This window comes from Triturus cristatus, chromosome 12, assembly GCF_964204655.1.
Source record: "Triturus cristatus chromosome 12, aTriCri1.1, whole genome shotgun sequence".
NCBI classification, from domain to species: Eukaryota; Metazoa; Chordata; class Amphibia; order Caudata; family Salamandridae; genus Triturus; species Triturus cristatus.
In genome coordinates this window covers 498,309,954-498,328,044 of record NC_140595.1, presented here as the reverse complement: position 1 = coordinate 498,328,044, position 18,091 = coordinate 498,309,954, and positions in this window count along the sequence as shown.

Sequence of the window (18,091 nt, the reverse complement as noted above, 5' to 3'; positions counted from 1 at the left end):
CTCCTACACGCGGGTGGGAAATGCATCAAAATCCATGTTGCAAGTATCTAGGCCACTTCCAGTGAGCCAGGCATAAGAGCAGGCTTAGAGGATTTGGTATCCCTGAGGCTCAAGGAATAGGAGGCAAACCAATAAGCCCTTGGAGGTCACATGGAGTGAAGGCAGAGTCTAGCTCTCCTTCAGCAGTGTCAGAGTTCTGCATTCCGTCCATCAATTGTCTGTCTTTTGCTTTCTCACCCTAAGTGCGCCAGGTATGCCCAGACGTGGGTCCTGGATTCACTGTGCCACTGGAATCAAGCTATCCTGGCTGAAGAGGGGTGAGACCCCGAAACCGGTCCTAGGATGCTTGTTTCTGGTACAGGGAGGACCTGGCTTGGCAATTTGGGCTGGACTGTTTCCATGAGGCACATAGTCAAGACTGATTTGCATATGGCCAGGTCTAAACTGGGGTGGCATGGTGAGCAAAAGAATGATGGATTTAACCCAGATCTCTTGACTGGGGGTGAATGTTTTGATTTTTCCTGCATTCCGTCCATCAATTGTCTGTCTTTTGCAGAGCTCAGCAGGAGGCAGGGCAATAAACAGAAAAGCAATGCTTCAGATCAGCAGTCCAGTTGAGTCCTTTAAGTAACACAGCAGGCAGAATTTCTGTAGTCACACTACGCAAAGCTCAGCCAAACGGTAAAAAATCTCCACAAGCACGCAGAGTTCCGCGAAGACGCGAAATTGATTGGTCCACCCGTTCATTCGCGATCAGGAAAAAGGCATCGCGAATGCTTTTTGCGTGCTCGGGGGGAAATATCTTGCGAACTTGCCAATGCGGTCACCAATTGGCGCGGCCATCTTCTTTCACTGTTTCCTGTTTCACTGTTTCCTGTTCGCGAATGCGGGCACGTCCGAATGACGTGTTCGTGACCACACACTCTGGCAGGATCGCGCGGCCGGCTACCAAAATCTTGTGGCAAACAGATATGAAAACTCGTTGGCAAACGCAGGGATCCCGGTAATTTGCTCTTGCGCGTGAACACGTATTTTGAAAGTCGCAAACCCACCCAGGCACGAGCTTCACTCTGATCGGCTGCCAACACTTCAACCAGGAAGTGTTGGCAGCCATCTTGTGACTCAGTAATTGAGTCACAAAAAAAAGGGTGAAAAAATATCAAAACAAGAAAAGGGGGCAGGGTAGAAACACGCTGACCCCCTAGGTCTGCTCAGGGGGTCCCACAAGGACCCACAGGCCCAAAATGATTATTCTTTTTTAAAAAAAATCGACTGAAGTCGCATTGGGTACGTGACTCCAGATGAGGAAAAAAAATGAAGCAATTCGTTGTACTTAAGCCCCCAGGTGGGCCAGGTCCCAGGGGCAATGCCAAATTATGGAGCGGGGGCCCGCCAGGGCCCCCGCAGCCCCGGAGACTGCCGCCTCCATGGGACTATATATAATAATTAGTGTGGGGGCTTTGTACTGCCCCGGGGATCACCACTTCCCCAGGGCACTAAATATTCATATTCGGGGGTCCGTTACGGACACCCTGCCCCGGGGACCACCACCTCCCCGGGGCTTTAGAAATTATGGGAAGGGGGCTTCATGGCCCCACTCCTGGAGCCCTTGATGGCCCTGGGAACCGCCACCCCCCAGGGCCGGCTCCTGCAATGTACCGGGGTGCCCACCTCCGGGACATTGTTGTTTGCTATGGCAGGGCGGGAGCATGGCTCCCGCCCTGTCATAGCAAACCCTGCTTTGGTTTTTGGAAGCGAGAGCAGGAAACCTGCTCTCGCTTCCAAATGCTAAAGCAGAATTGCTTTTGCACATGGGGAGCTGCATGTCAGCTGCTCTCCTTGTGCAAAAGTAATGCCGGCTCCCGGAGGAGGTGTGGAGCCGGCCGGACCCTGGGGGCATTGGGGCTAACCCCACGGTCCCCAATTTGATGACCGGCCCCAGGGGATGGGGTCCCCGGGGCTAGAAGTAGCCCGGGAGGGGGGCCACTTGGCCCCCTTCTCTTTATTTATTGAACAATAAATGGGCAGGCCCCAGGGGGGTGGGTTCCCCGGGGTCAAAATTAGCCTGGGGAGGGGGACGCAACCCCCTCCCCTATTTGTTTTTTTTTTAAACCAAGCAGCCTTGCACCGAGGGATGGAGTACCCGGGGCATCTGATGGCCTGAGGAGGGGGCCACGCGGTCCCCCTTCTTGTTTTTAATTTACAAAAAAAAGAAATTGTTGCAGGCCCCGGGGGATGGGGTCCCCGGGGTGAATACGAAATAATTAAAAGGGATCGTTTTTATTTTGTTTTGAGTTTGGAGTCGCAACTCCAGCAGTTAAGTTGAGTGTTCTATGAACTGTTACTATGGAGACTGGCATTAAGCAGAATGGGGGTAGGGCTGGAACTTAACTGGGGACTTAAAATGTGAATTTGTAATTTATTTATAAGTAACATGTTATTACAGTAACATTTCCCAAGTCAGTACTATCCTTAGAAGTGGTGTGTTATTAAAAAATAGTTGAACTTTTATTTGTAATATCATTTTGAACTCTCGTATAAATTTGCGGCTCCATTGCGGTGGTGCAGGATGGAGTCGCGACTTCCAAAAAATATGAAAAAACAGTTTGGGCACTTTTAGAAGTCAGTTGCTAAGGGTTAATATGTGTAACCAATAGAAATGTGTTTTGCAATTTGAAATAATCTAGGAAGCAATGTGATTTGTTACTTACATGTATTTGTGTGGCGAAAGAGAGGGAAACTTTGCCATTACTGGTTTTACCTTGCTGAGACTGGTGCATTATATTGATTGTGTGCAAAAGAAAATCCTTTAAGAGTTTGTGATATTTTAAATTCAACAAATTTATTTGGAAGGTGAGTTATAAATGTGTGAGGTTTCTTTTTAAACTTTTAAAATTATTCAAAAACTGTTGTTTGAAATATGTTATTAAATGTAGAGATGTGTGTTGTAGTTTGTTTTGTTGTACTTAAATGTTGTTTACAAAAGATTCTGTATAGTAATATGTGTATTTTGCACAATGGATTACTGATTATGGTACTTTTTGTAGTGTCTGGATATGTATATTTGTAGTATACCGCATAATTTTAGTTGTTAGTTTAAATTTGGAGGTGGAGTTTTAAGGTGTGCATGGACTTCTGTCTCTAGTATGTTTCTACTTGTATATGTATTTTCATATGTCTTATACATTTTAAGGTGTATGATGTATAACAAAGAACTGTTGTTGCTTTTTATGTGGTAGGGTCAAGAGTGTGAGTACTAGTAGAATGGTGAACATGCAGCAGAAAAGTGTGGTTTGAAAGATGCTCACATAAGGTATTATTAATTAGGCTTCTTTCGTCTAGTCTGTAGAAAGGTATAGTTGAATGATGCCGCATAATTTTAGATAGAATGGTGAAGATGCAGCACAAAGTGTGCTTTGAAAGATGCTTATATATGTTATTAATTAGGCTTCTTTTTTTCTAGTCTGTACAAAGGTATAGTTGAATGATGGTGCATAATTTTAGATAGAAAGGTGAAGATGCAGCACAAAAGCGTGGTTTGAAAGATGCTCATATAGGGTGTTGTTAATTAGGCTTCTTTTTTTAAGTGTGTAGAAAGGTAAAGTTGAATGATGTCACATAATTTTAGATAGAATGGTAAAGATGCAGCACAAAAGTAATCTACCAGATATTACCCTTGTAGGCATGTAATCAGGGTCTAGTTATGTATTTTCCCTACAGTCATGCAATCATGCAGGCTGTACCTATGCAGTCATGTAATAACCTTCACACTACCCTTGCAGTCATAGAATGAGGCATGCCCTTCTGTTGCATTCATCTATTCACCTAGGCAGTACTCAATGACTCATCGATCCCTTCAGGTGCTAATTTTACACTTATCCATGCAGTCAATGTGTATGTTTTCACTCAGGCAATTAGCTAGTCTCTATCAATCTTCTCCTGCAATTATCCAATGACTACCCTTGCACTCATACAATCAACCAAGCACTACCAATGGAGTTTTGGAATCACTCAGGCAGATGTAGTATATGTCTCAGTTCTAGGTTTAACTATATTTCAGAAATATTGTATACAAATTTCTCTTAGATATCATGATGATTTGAAAAGGTAGAGACATATGTATGCGTGCTTTTAAGAATATCGACAGTCTTATAGATGAGACATGTAATAGTCTGCTGCTTTAGACTTGGCTAGGCCCAACTCTCGTGCAGTTATAGAAACACCCAAGTACTGGTCATGCTGTCTTGGCATATGCAGTGCTGTAATCACTCAGGCATTACTGCTGCACTGATGCAATCATTTAGGCAATATCTATGCACTCATGCATTGTTTTGATCAGGTAGGCACTACTTATGCATTGATATAATAACCTAGGCACTACCATGCAGAAATATTGTATACATATTTCTTTTAGATATGATGATGATTTTAAAAGGTAGAGACGTATTTATGCACACTTTTAACAATATGGATAGACATATGGTTGAGTTGTAATAGTGTGCTGCTTTATATTTTGCTAGGCCCAGCACTCATGCAGTTATAAAAAGACCCAAGTACTACCCATTCAGTCTTCGAATGATCCAGGCAGTTCATGTGCACTGCTGTAGTGCTGCACTCATACAATCATCTAGGCAGTACCTATGTACTCATGCAATCATCAAGGTATTATTCATGCACTCTTTCAATCATGCAGGCACTACTCATGCACTTATATAAACACCCAGGCACTACTGTTGCACTATTTCAATCACGCAGGCATTACCCTTGTTTTTATGTAATTATTCAGCCAGTAGCCATGCTGTTATGAAATCACCCAGGCACTACCTTTGTACTCCTTTATTCACTCAGGCATTATCTCAGTTGTGCTGAAATCACCTAAGAAGTCCCAATGGACTTATAAAATCACCCAGACACTTCATATGTAGTCATGTAAATCCTCAAATATTACCCCTATATTCATGCAATCACCCAGGTGTTACCTATATACTCCTTCAATTCCTCAGACGTTACTGCTGTACTCATGCAATCACAAATGCATTAGCTATACAGTGCTTCAATTACTCAGGCACTATGTTTGCACTCTTTCAATCACATAGGGACTACTCTTTTAGTTATGTTGTCACTCTGTCAGTACACATGCACTTATAAAATCACCCAGGCCCTACCTTTGCAGTCCTGTAATCACTTAGGTAGTACCTTAGTACTTCAGTAATCACCCAGGCAGTAGTTATGGACTTATAAAATCACTCACTCACTTTTTTTGTATTCCAGTAATCCCCCAGATATTACCCCTGTAGTCATGCAATCACACAGGCACTAGTTATGTACTACCCGTACAATCATGCAATCATGCAGGCTGCACCTATGAACTCAAGTAATAACCCACACACTAGCCTTGCAATCGTACAATTACCCAGGCCCTACTATTGCATTCATCTATTCACCTAGGCTCTACTCAATGACTCATCTATGCTTTCAGGAGCTATTATATACTTATCCGTGCACTCAATGTATATGTTTGCACTCATGCAATTAGCCAGTCATTATGCATCTTCTCCTGCAATTACCCAATGACTACCTTTGCACTCATACTATCACCCAAGCACTACCCATGGAGTTATGCAATCACTAAAGTATTACTCATGTACTTATATAATCACCCATGTACTCTGTGAATCATGTAGTCACTACTCATGCACTATTATGATCAGCCAGACACTACTGTTGCAGTCCTTCTATCTCGGAGGCACTACCCCTGTACTTATGTAATGACGCAGCCAGTAGTCATGCTGTTATGAAATCACCCAGGCACTTCTTTTGCACTCTTTTCTTCACTCAAGCACTACCTCAGTAGCCTTTCAAACACCCAAGAAGTACTCAAGCACTAGGTATGTAGTATCCCTGCAGTCATGTAATCATGCAGGGAGTTTCTATGTTGATAAGAATACACCCAGGCAGTTTGTTTGTACTCCTTTATTCACTCAGGTAGTATCTCAGTTGTTCTGCAATCACCCAAGAAGTACTCATGCACTTATAAAATCATCGAGGCATTGCCTTTCCACTCCTGTAATCAGTCAGGTAGTACCTTACTACCTCGGTAATCAGCCAGGTAGTACTCATGGTAATATAAAATGTTGAATACCTATTTCTTTTAGATATGATGTTGGTTTGAAAACATAGAGACATATGTATGCATATTTCTAACAATATGGAGAGACTTGTAGTTGAGTCATGTAATTCTCTGGTGCTTTATAATTGGTAGGCTCAGCACTTATGCAGTTATAAACTCAGTTAAGTACTACTGATGCAGTTTACTAATAATGCAGGTAGTACATATACATTGCTGTAATCACTCAAGCATCACAGTGGCACTCATGCAATCACCCAGGCACTACCTATGCACTCATGTAATCAGCAACGTATTACCCATGCTGTTTATTGTTTCTGCAGTTGTTTTCTTTTTTCTGTTCATAACTTGCTTCTTGTTTCTGCACACTTTATGTCTCTTTTTGGACCCTTGATTTCTATTTTTGCACACATTTTGTCCCTTGCAACACCTCTGTTGCTTATTTTTTCTGCAGTCCTCTTGCTTCTTTGTACACCTTTGCTGCTTCTTTTTTGCATCACTCATGACTCATTGACACCCCTGTTTGTTTTTTCTGCTTCCCTCTTGCCTTTTTCTGCAGCTTTGGTCCTTTTTCTGCACTTCTTGCATTTTCTTCTACACCTCTGTTGTTTGTTTCTGTATCCCTTTTGTGTCTTTCTGCACCCCACTTACTCATTTTTGTATGTCTGTTAATTCTTTATGCACTTTTCTGGTTTGTTTTGAACTTCTCTAGCTTGTTTTATCACCTCTCTTACCTGTATGTATGTATACCCTTATTTCCTCTTTCTGTATTTGTGTTACTTCTTTCTGTACTTATAGCATGTTAAGTGTAACTCTCACCATATGTCAGGATGTATCACTCAGATACTGCCATAGTAGTACTTCAATCACCCAGGTAGTACCTATGCACTTATAAAACCAACGAGGTACTTTCTATGTTGTTTTGGAAAGCAGAAGAGAAATGTTTTAGTTGTGCTCTGTGCTTCTGTTGGATACATTGTGATGTCTTCTAATTGAAGGAATTCTGCAGTGTGTTACATACCTTTGGAATGCAATGAAAAATATTTTTACATTTATATTTCAGAACATTTGTATATAATGTGTTTATTAATATTAAATGATTTAACAAGTGTATTTAAACTTTTATTTCTTTTCAGATACTGACCATTATTATTACTAAAGATTAATTATGACAAGAAAAGCTGAAAAGAAAAGAGTCCTATTTAAAAGAAAGAGAAAAGAGAAATCAGACAAAGTACAACATGTGACATTGAAGAAAAAAGCTTCTGGTAAGAGAACTAAAGATTTTGTTAAAAGAGTTTTAAAGAAGATTACAAATTCACAAAATGGAGAAAAAAAAGAAAAGTTGTACAACCATTCAGAAGGAAATGAAAAAAGTAGATATTTATAGAAGATCATGTTTTGGGGGGGGAAAACTATAATGAAAGAAGAATGAAACTGTATAAGAATATTAGGAAATGTATGTTTAAAAGTAGAAAAGTGCAAAATTTAATAAAACATTGCACGAAATATAAAAAAATCTGCATTTTTCAAGAAAAAAGAAAAGATTGAAAGTGTAGTCGAAAACTCTCTTGAATTGAAAAGAAGATTGTTTATACTAGTTCTAAACAGAATGAGTACATTGAATAAAACAATGCATTCTATGAAGGAGAAAAGCTAAAGGAATAGACTGATTAACAGAACTAACTTCTGTAAAGAAAATTTGGATGAATGGAAGCACACTTCTAGTTCGGAACCTTTTTTTAATGAAGAGAGTTTTTTCAAAACAGTACATTAGTTCATGCAGTTGATACCAGTGGTCGTGCTTATGAGGTGAAGAACGGTTGTGCAATTGAAAAAGAAAAGATGGTTCCTAGAAATGTAGAAGAAGTAATAGCTGAAGAAGTTCAAGGGAGATGTTAACAAGGTCCAGTGTACGTGTGGGATTGTAGTAGTATTTGTAGTATACGACAGGAATCTATTGATATTTTACGCATTTTCTTACGAGAGTATAATGAAAAAAAAGTGCTAAGCAGAAGATTAAGATGTTGCAAGGACTAGATCCTTGTAAAGTGAGAAAATATAGTGGCTTGCAGGGTCATTCTCTGGCTTGTCTATCTAGAAAAGTGTGCCAAAGCACTTTTCATCATATGAAAATGTTAGCAGTACTTCACTCAGAAATGTGTAAGTTAGTAAGAAGATTGTACTATGTAAAGAGTCCTGAAATATGTTTAAGTGAAATAAAGACTGCTCTTTTGCATGGTTCAGTATTGGATGTAAAATAAGTTTGTGATGATATACAGTTTTGTTTCTTTGGTACTGAGGAGGAGTGTAGAGACAGTGAGAGTCTCATAAGTGTAGGTGTTGAAGAAGAGGTGGAAGATAGTAGTACTGAGAAGTTTGTAGAAGAAATTACAAAGTTTAAGGTAATTTGTTGTGAAAAACCAAACTATGTTTGTATTTGTTGTCGATGTACTCACTATAGAAATTAAACTAGGAATGTTGATCAGTATTTAAAAAGTGAAAAGGAAAACAATGATAAGTGGAAGGAATTTGGTGCTTATTTGTTGGTGGAAGATTATTTTGAGCTGGGTAGTGATCAATGTATTTGTAAACATTGTTACAGCAAATTAGAAGAGAACAAAATGCCAGCTATAGCTCTACATAATAACCTAGAGTTGATAGCTATTCCTCCAGAACTGGTAGATTTAAAAAAGTATGAGTCCATTCTGATTCAATCTGTGCACCCGATTCGGGCTATTGTTCGTATGGAGCCTAAAACAAGTAAGTTGCCTCCCACAGATTTACAAAGAGGATTAAAAGGAAGGGTTGTGTATTTACCTTTAGATTTAAAGAAAAATCATGAAACTATTGGTGTAGAGAGAGAGGAAACTGAACCTGTAATTATTCTAGTTAATGGTGTTCCAACAAAGTGTCGGAAAATATGGAAAGCGTTAGTAGATGTCAGCTAAGTTCAAAAGGCTACAATATATATCTCATAAAAACAATATGTATTATAAAAATGTATATCTGGAAGGACAAGAAATATTTTTAGGAGATGATAGCGAAATTTCAACTGGCCAAATCAAAATAGTGGACATCTCCAGGAGTGAAGAAATTTATGAACATTGTTGTGTACATCCTTTACATTCAAAAGAAGTGATTAGAAATACTTTTGAATTATTTCAAATGAAGAAAGCGAAGGGAACTCCTATGAGTGTTTGGTCAAGAAGTTTAGAAGCCCGTTGTTTTCCACAGCTCTTCCCCACTGGAAAAGGTGGACGATATGATGAACAACCTGTGCAGATTCCTGCTTCGAAATATCGTACAACAAGATTGTACTCAGAAGTTCGAAGATTATGACAATGTATTCCATATATATTTCATCTTTTGTTTGAAAGTGACTTGTCTGGACTTTCATATGCAGTGAACCACTTATTAAAAACAGGAGTTCATCTTTCACATATTTCTGCAAAGGAATTCATGGACAAAGTACAACAAAGAGACGATCATTTAGAATCTCAGTTGATTAATTTGATTGGGTGCCAACGTGGTACTAATGAGTATTGGTATCGTTGTCACGGAGAACTTAAATGTATGTTAAGGAACTTAGGAACAACTACATGGTTTGTTACACTAATTTGTGCTGAATACGCATGGGATGATTTACTTGAATATCTACGAGAGGCAAATTCAAAAATTAAAAACATTGAATTCAAGACACCTGTAGAACTGTGTTGCTTGGATCCTGTAAATGTGTGCAGATATTTTAATCATAGGTTTCAAGCTATGATGTCTTTTTTACTGCAATAAAAATAACCCACCACTTTGAGAAGTTATTCATTTCTTTTGGAGAAAGGAGTACCAAGTCAGAGGTGCTCCACATATACATATGCTATTATTGATCAAGGATGCACCTAAATTTGGAACTGATTCTGATGAGACTGTTTTATCTTTCATTGAAGACTATGTTATCTGTGCTCTTTCAAAACCAGGAGGACAAAATACCTTAAGACAACAAGTTTTAGGATTTCAAAGTCATTGATGTGGGAAATACTGTCGACAAACATACAAGTCAAAGGAAACATTTTATACAAAATGTCGTTTTGGATTCCCACGTCCAGTAATTTCCAAAGGAAGAGTCAACAGTTTCATGTCAGCAGTGAGGCATACTATAAGTCGAAAATCTCCAAAGAATACTTACAATATAAAAAGGAGTGAAGATTTAAAGTATATTAATGATTACAATCCAGTGATTTTGACGATGTGGAATACAAATATGTATATCCAGTATGTTGCAGATAATTCAATTGCTGTTGCTTGCTATGTTACATCATACATAACAAAATCTGAAAAGTGTGATTGATTCTTTGCATGACTGACTAGGTGTGCGAGTAACTCTATGGATAATTGGTGGTGTGTGAGTGTCTGTATAGATATATGAGTACCAATGATACTGCTGTATTGATGAGTGACTGCATGTATGAGTGACTGTATGGGTAAATGCCTGGATGTGTGTTTAGACCTAGGAATCAGTGAATGGGTATGTAATAAATGGTATTGGTGTGTCTATGGTTCCGAAAATGGTAGTCTGCATTTTAGAGTGGGTGTATTAAATGTTATATTATGGTGTGAGGAGGTGCATCAGATGGTCACGTGGATGATGTAATCAGTGATGTCATCAGTGCTGTCATTTGAGATGTCATCAGTAATGTCATCAGTGATGTCAATGACCACGTCATGAATGATGTAATATGTGACGTCATCAGCAGTGTATTGTGGGGGCACGAGGTATAGTTACTTCAACTAAAACCTCATTCAGAGAAAAAAACACAGGTTTCACGGATGTTATAGTTAGGCTGACATTTCACTCATACAAAAGCAGAGAAATTCAGCTGTTAACTAACTATAACTCACGCCCTGGCAAATCACTGCTGATGATGTCACATATTACATCACTCATGACATGGTCAGTGACATCACTGATAACATCTCAAATGGCATCACTAATGACATCTTCTAGTGACTGAGTATTTTTAAAAGGTTTAGGCATGTTATATATATACACCGAGGTGTATAGAAGAGTGAGTGGGTATATGAGTGTCTGAATGTATGATTTAGTGGGCGTGTGACTGACTATATAAGTGAGTGATTAAACATGTCTTAGTGAATGCATGGGTGAATGTCTAATCTGTGTGAATGTCTGTATCAGTCTGTCAGTTGGTGTTTAAGTGGCTGCAGGGGTTTATGAGTAGCTACATGAGTGCCTATGGGTTAAAGATTGGTTGTCTGAGTACCTGTATGGGGGTCTGAGTGTCTTTGTGGGTGGGTGGGGGGTGTGTGACTCCCTGCATGGATGTGAGAGTGGGTGATTCAGTAGGTGTATGAGTGGATCTATAAGGGACTGTATGGGTGAGTGAGGATGTGTATGGCTCTGTTGGTGAGTGAATCGATGACTAAGTGGTATATGTGTGAGTAATTACATATGTGAAAGCCAGTATAGGTGAGCGTTGGAGTATATAAGAGACTATATGTGAGAGTGAGTGATTGTGAGAGTAGCTGTATGCATGAGTGTGTGCTTGTATCAGTGATTGAAGAAGAGAATAAGTATGTGTTAGTATCTGTATGAATAAGTGAGGTGGTGTGTGTATAACTGTATAGGTGAGTAAATTGCAGTGTGATTGATTCAGTGGGTGACTGACTACATGTGTGAGTAACTCTATGGGTGAGTGGCGGTCTCTGAGTGTCTGTATGGGTATCTGAGTGCATATATCAGTGGCTGTATTGATGAGTGACTGTATGGGTGAGTGAGTGGATGTGTGTGTAGACCTATTAATCAGTGTGTGGGTATGTACTAACTGGTATTGGTGTGTCTATGGTTTCGAGAATGGTAGCCTGTATTTTAGAGTGGGTGTATGTAAGGTTATATTAGGGTGTGAGGAGGTGCATCAGATATTAAGTGGATGATGACATCAGTGATGTCATTTGAGATGTCATCAGTGATATCATCAGTGATGTCACTGACAATGTCATGAGTTATGTAATATGTAGCATCAGAAGCATTGCATTGCGGGGGCACAAGTTATAGTTAGCTCAGCTAACTATAACGGCTGAATTTCTCTGCTTTTGTATGAGTGAAATGTCAGCCTAACACTAACATCCCTCAAACCTGTGTATATATATATATATATATATATATATATATATATATATATATATATATATATCAGACAACCACGATGTCCCTGCACCCCCTCCTCGGCGAACAGAGACACCACGAATCCCAAAAATAAGGCAAGGATGGTATTTATTTAAAGAGTTGCAAAAATCTGACGCGTTTCGGGCGATTGCCCTTGCTCACAGATCGTCAGTACATAGTCTGCCATTTTTTTAAAATATGCTTTGTGTTCACCACGTGGGATAATAAACATGAAAAAAATACTATGTGCACAAATATATTGTTGACACTATGGTTCAGTCTTTTTTCTATATGAATGTAAAAAGTATATCGTAAATTCATTATGCTGGAGTCTGACAATGCAAGGCACGTAAATATCGGCAAAGAAACTAAAACATTGACAATTAATAAGCATAAATGCAAATTCTTTTTTTCTAAGCTACAAGTTTCTTAATATAAGCAATACGGAAGCCATTCATTAGTCCTTTTCAATTGTAAAGCTTTTCTATACGTCAGTGCATAACAATATAAAAGAGAGGACAAATGTGCAAATCTAATGCAAATTCATGTGCAAATATTGCAAATAAATATGTGCAAAATGAGGCATATATCTATTACAATGTGTGCAAATTACGCTATCTGTGTGCAAATATCGCTATGATCCCTAATCTGAATCAAGTACACTTTTTGTAAACAATTTACCAAAAATGTATATGCAAATAATGCAAACAATGAATTGGTCTTTCAACAATACCCAATATGGTCTCTCGGAACATTAAGTATTGAATAGGCAGCATAAATGCTTCTGAATTCTTTTTTTGCTCCCAAATTGAAAAATCTTATTTTAAATATTGACCCCAACATAGGAAATATTAAATATAGAATGACCGAACCATATTCTATGTAAACATGTATAAATCACCTTAAAATACAATTAACGTGAGTTTGATAAAAACTCCCAAAAGTGTGAAACTATTATCTATTGTATAAATACTCAATTGAAAAATAAAAAAACAACGATGCTGCAGGGAAGCAGCTGGAATAATTAATGCAGCAATTATTCTCTCATATATGATTTATAGATAAATGTCATGTTATAAAAAATGATATAAATCCTCCGTGGTATTTAACCCGTTGGGAACCTTACGGTCCAATTCTAAAATCATTCTCGACTCCAGCTTCCTTAACATCTTGTCCCTGTCTCCTCCTCTGTGTGGTCTCGGAATTGATGCTATTACAAAATACCTGAGACACTGCAAGTCATTATTGTGGACTGCCTTAAAATGTCTTGCAACAGGGAGGGAGCTGTCGTTATTTACGATTGCTCGAAGATGCTGGAGAATTCTGACATGCACCTGCAGCTTGGTACTACCAACGTATTTCAAGCCACAGGTGCATGTCAGAACATAAACTGCATATTCTGTTTTACAGTTGTAAGTTCCCTTGATTTTAATCATAGCTGGAAAAAAGGGGGTGGCATATTGCGTAGTATTTGTTCCAAACTTACAGGCCCTGCAGCTGGAACATTTGACAAACCCCGGCCGGGGCTGCAACCACATGGAGTATTTGCTCAATTCTGGAAAGCTTTTGGTAATTTGAGCTCTCATTGAGGGTCCTTTCCTATAGGTGATAGTTGGAGCTTTGGGGAGTCTGGGGGCTAAGACCCCATCAGTCAAGAGTATAGGCCAGCTTTGTGTAATGATAAACCTAATTTTCCTTTCTTGGTGATTATACGTTGTAACAAATCCGAGAATACCATCCGTACCCTTAACTGCTAGGTCTGTAGCATGTACAGTTGTTAGATCATTGTCTAGTAAAGCCTCTCTGGGTTTGGCTCTCATTTTATTCACTGCCTGTTTAAGAATGGCATCTTTGTAACCTCTTAGTTTAAATCTTTCTAGGGCCTGTATGGTACAATGTGCTAAGTCCTCTTCCGTGCTGCAGATGCGTTTGAGCCTTAATAGCTCACCATACGGTATGTTATTGATGACATGTCTGGGGTGCACACTGCTGGCATGTAAGATAGAATTCCCAGCAGTGCTTTTTCTGTGAAGAGTAGTTGCTATTTGTCCTTCACGTATATAAATATTGACATCTAAGAAATCTACTCGTTGACTCTTCGCACAAACGCCCACACGGTAGCAGCAGCAGGCCCCTCCGTGTCAGACGGCAGACGCAGAGGAGAGGATCTTATGCTGGTTGTTCCCAGAGTTCCTAGCAGGAAGCAGGAAGCAAACGAGTGGTGTGAGCGCGCCAAGTCAAGCCACGAGGAAGCAGCCTGAGCCGGGTCTGGGCGTCTGACCCGAGACCTGGGATCTGAGACGCGGGTGCCAGGAGTCGGAACCGGAAGCCGGAAGCCGGGAGCCGGGAACCGAGAGAGAGAACCGGATGGAGGAGCGAGACGGGCGAGACGGGCGGAGGCGAGTGGAGTGGAGTCAGGCAGCAAGTGAGGTACGAGGTATGAGGAAAGACGACGAGATGGAGGCGGAGGGATAACGAGCAGACGGGTGAACCCTAGCCTAGCTGGGCTCTTATAATACTCTTACCCATTCTTGGCCACCCGTCTTTTCTATTTTCTGCTTTTTCCTGCTGTCAGTTACCCCGGCCTCACTGCCTCACTGCTTCCTCAGCCTCCCGGCCTCTCTGCCACAAAGAAGCCTAAATAGTTAGTTGTCGTGTTGTCCTCATCAGTTCTCTGGCGGTGGCCGGTGACCCTGAAAAACAAGTACGGGGGTCGGAGCATTGGAGACCAGGAGACCAGGAGGGGACAAGGAGGGGAGAGGAATAAGGAGAAGTGATAACAATTGCCGTCAACAAGGGAGAACATGAGATCCGGGAGAGTGCGGCAGGAGATAAGCGAAAAGAAAAAAGGGTACGATGACGATAAAGAACAGGGGTCATCTAAGATGGGAAAAAAAAGAGAAGGATATACAACAAAGAGAGAGACTAGTGTCTGCACCTGAACCATCGTTAACCAAAAAAAAAAAAACAAGTGGGATTCAAAAATTCTTTTTTTTAAAGGACCCAATGTCGGCTATATATGGACAAACACAGGAACAAGCCCACTTGCCAAGCCCAATCGTACCTGCATTAAGGATAAATACCAGTAAAAATGAACAACTGCAAGCAAAGAATAAGAAGGAGGAAAAAGAAGCTCAAAAACTCTCCATTGAGAACAACAGCCCAACCCACTCAATGGAACAGTTACAAATTTCTCAATCCTCTGGAAAGGCAAAATGGAAAACAGAAGATAATAAATCAGTTGTGGTAGCAGCCCAGATACATAACCAGAGTTCCACAGTAATGGAGAAATCCACAAAGCTTTACAATAGAGGGGAATAAAACCGGGGAAGATCAAATAATTGCGCTAGAGGAAATTTGGTCAGCCCTCTTAACATCTAAGGAGACAACCCCGGACAGATTAACAGAACCCAACTTTCAAATAGAACAATGCATTCAAATTCAAACACAAGGTGATCCTAAAAATAACCAATTTCGGCAAAATCAGCAAGGTAGATATAGACCAGAACAAGAACAGGAACAGGTAAAGGGCCAGATTGAAAAAGATAGATTGGAATCTACACCAATATGTGTAGTCAAAAATTATGTTGCACCAGATGAGAAACATGAAAAAACCAAGGGGTGGCCAATAAGACTAAATTTGACATCCCCAATCACGATCTCTTCGGTGAGCAGACTGGAAGAGGTGTCAGACGTCCTGGAAATACTACCAGGAACGAACCAAAAGGTCCCGTGGAGTGAGGCACTATTAAATACCCTGGATCAGGCAATTAGGGCCTTGAATTTCCAGTCAAACAAAATGGACGTACAAATTGATCTAATAAACCTTATCGCAAGCCATATTTCAGGCATAAATATCAAGCTGGATCATATGACAACCCTTTTATCTAGAAGATCAGATTCGGTCCAACAACATACAAATGCCTCGAAGCCCACCTGCGTGTGTGGCAAATTGGTGGATAAATTGTCAAATTCACCAGATATCCTAAAAGATATCTTAGGGGTAGTACAAACATCACTAGCGAACAACAAACATACGAGCCCTGGCGGGGATAAAGAGATCAAAGAGGAAAGCGTGAGCCAAAATGAGGGCATAGAATGGAATAGAAGCTCTGACTCAAAAAAAATGATAAATGAGGTGCACTCAAATCAAGGAGTATTCCAAATTGAAGATTCACAAAGAGTACTGGACAATTTACACGTAAAGTTAACAAAATGACAAAGAAAACGCGCCAGAAAGGGGAGGACTCAGCGAAAGGAGTCGCTTCCGATAAACGATCAGATTTTTTCCATTTTCAATAAAATAACTTTAAAAAAAGAGAAACGGTTATCAGAAAAAACTTCATCAATTCTATCTGAAAATAACCTGGAGCACTCAAACCCACTAAGGATAGAGAATGGGCACGATTTCCTTAATGAATCACAGAAATCCCTTACGCCAATAAAGGCAAACCATGTACAGGAAAAAAAGAGAAAAAAAAACTAAAAAATCAAATAAAAAAACTTCCGCAACCACAAGGCAAAGCCCGAACTGAAATGGAAGGCGACAATAATATATCCTATAAAGAAAACTCAGGAGAATGGGAAACAAAAATGCAGTGGGCAGAGAATAGTTCATCTCCTAAAGTGAAAAGGGTAAAACGAGAAAAGGAACAACTAACTATCAAAGGCGACGAAGTACGGAACCTTAGGAGACAAGATAGCGAAGAAGAAAGGATAAGAACACCGATAAAAATAAAGTTAAATGAAAATGGGAGAGCATGCAAGACATCTCAAAAAGACCAATTCTCAAAGCGTCCACAAGCAGCCATACATTTAAAGAGTGATATACTTGAACATAATATTGAAGGGACAAAGTTGGAAACAGGCGGGCCTATTGCACCCATTTTTAAGCGAAATAGAACAACAAATACCATCGGAGAAATAACCAAAAATATTCAAATTCCAAGCAGAACAATAATAGCGAAGGGAGACCAATCAAAGAACCAACAACAAGAGGAAAAAGAAGAAACACTAGTAACTAAAATACAAGGAGAAAGCCCTGAAAAATTAAAAAAATTTTACCGGCATATCAGATAACTGGTGGTCAAGACGTCTTGAATAGAGGGAACTTACTGCGACTTTTTAAAGAAATTCCTGAATTAGAGGAAACAACATCCAAAGACCTGATATCTGTAGAATTTAAAACTGAAGCAAGCAATCCAGATATAGAAGAAACGCTGACTACCTGGGCCTCAAAGACCATAGTGGATAGGATACTCGCAATGAGCCTGATCTTTGAAGCATGGGGTATTGGGTTAAGACGTCTTCAACGGAAAAAATACCCATTCCCTCTTTTAAAAGCCATTAAAACGGAATCTACAGAAAAGGAAATCAAACATAATCAGAGATCATGCCTAAAAAGCGCATGTTCGGTAACACCGCAAAAAACAACACAAAGAGGCATGATACCGACAACCTTAGAGGACCAGGATAGTAGGCTGGAAAAGAGCACAGACTGGTCCTGGATTGCCAAAGCACTGAATCAAAAGAGTTCCTAACCAGTATAAAAGCTCATACGAGAACAGGAAAGCTCACTTACAGATAACACCCCATAATTATGGGGAACGGGGAAAAATCGGGCAATCAGAGACGAATTCGGTGAGTTGAACATAAGAACAATCAGTATTTGCTCTTGGAACGTCCATGGCTTCAGTAATATGGGACAAGATCATGAAACCTTGAAATTTTTGGAACAACAGGATCTAATACTACTTCAAGAAAGTATCCATCTCCGGTTACATAGA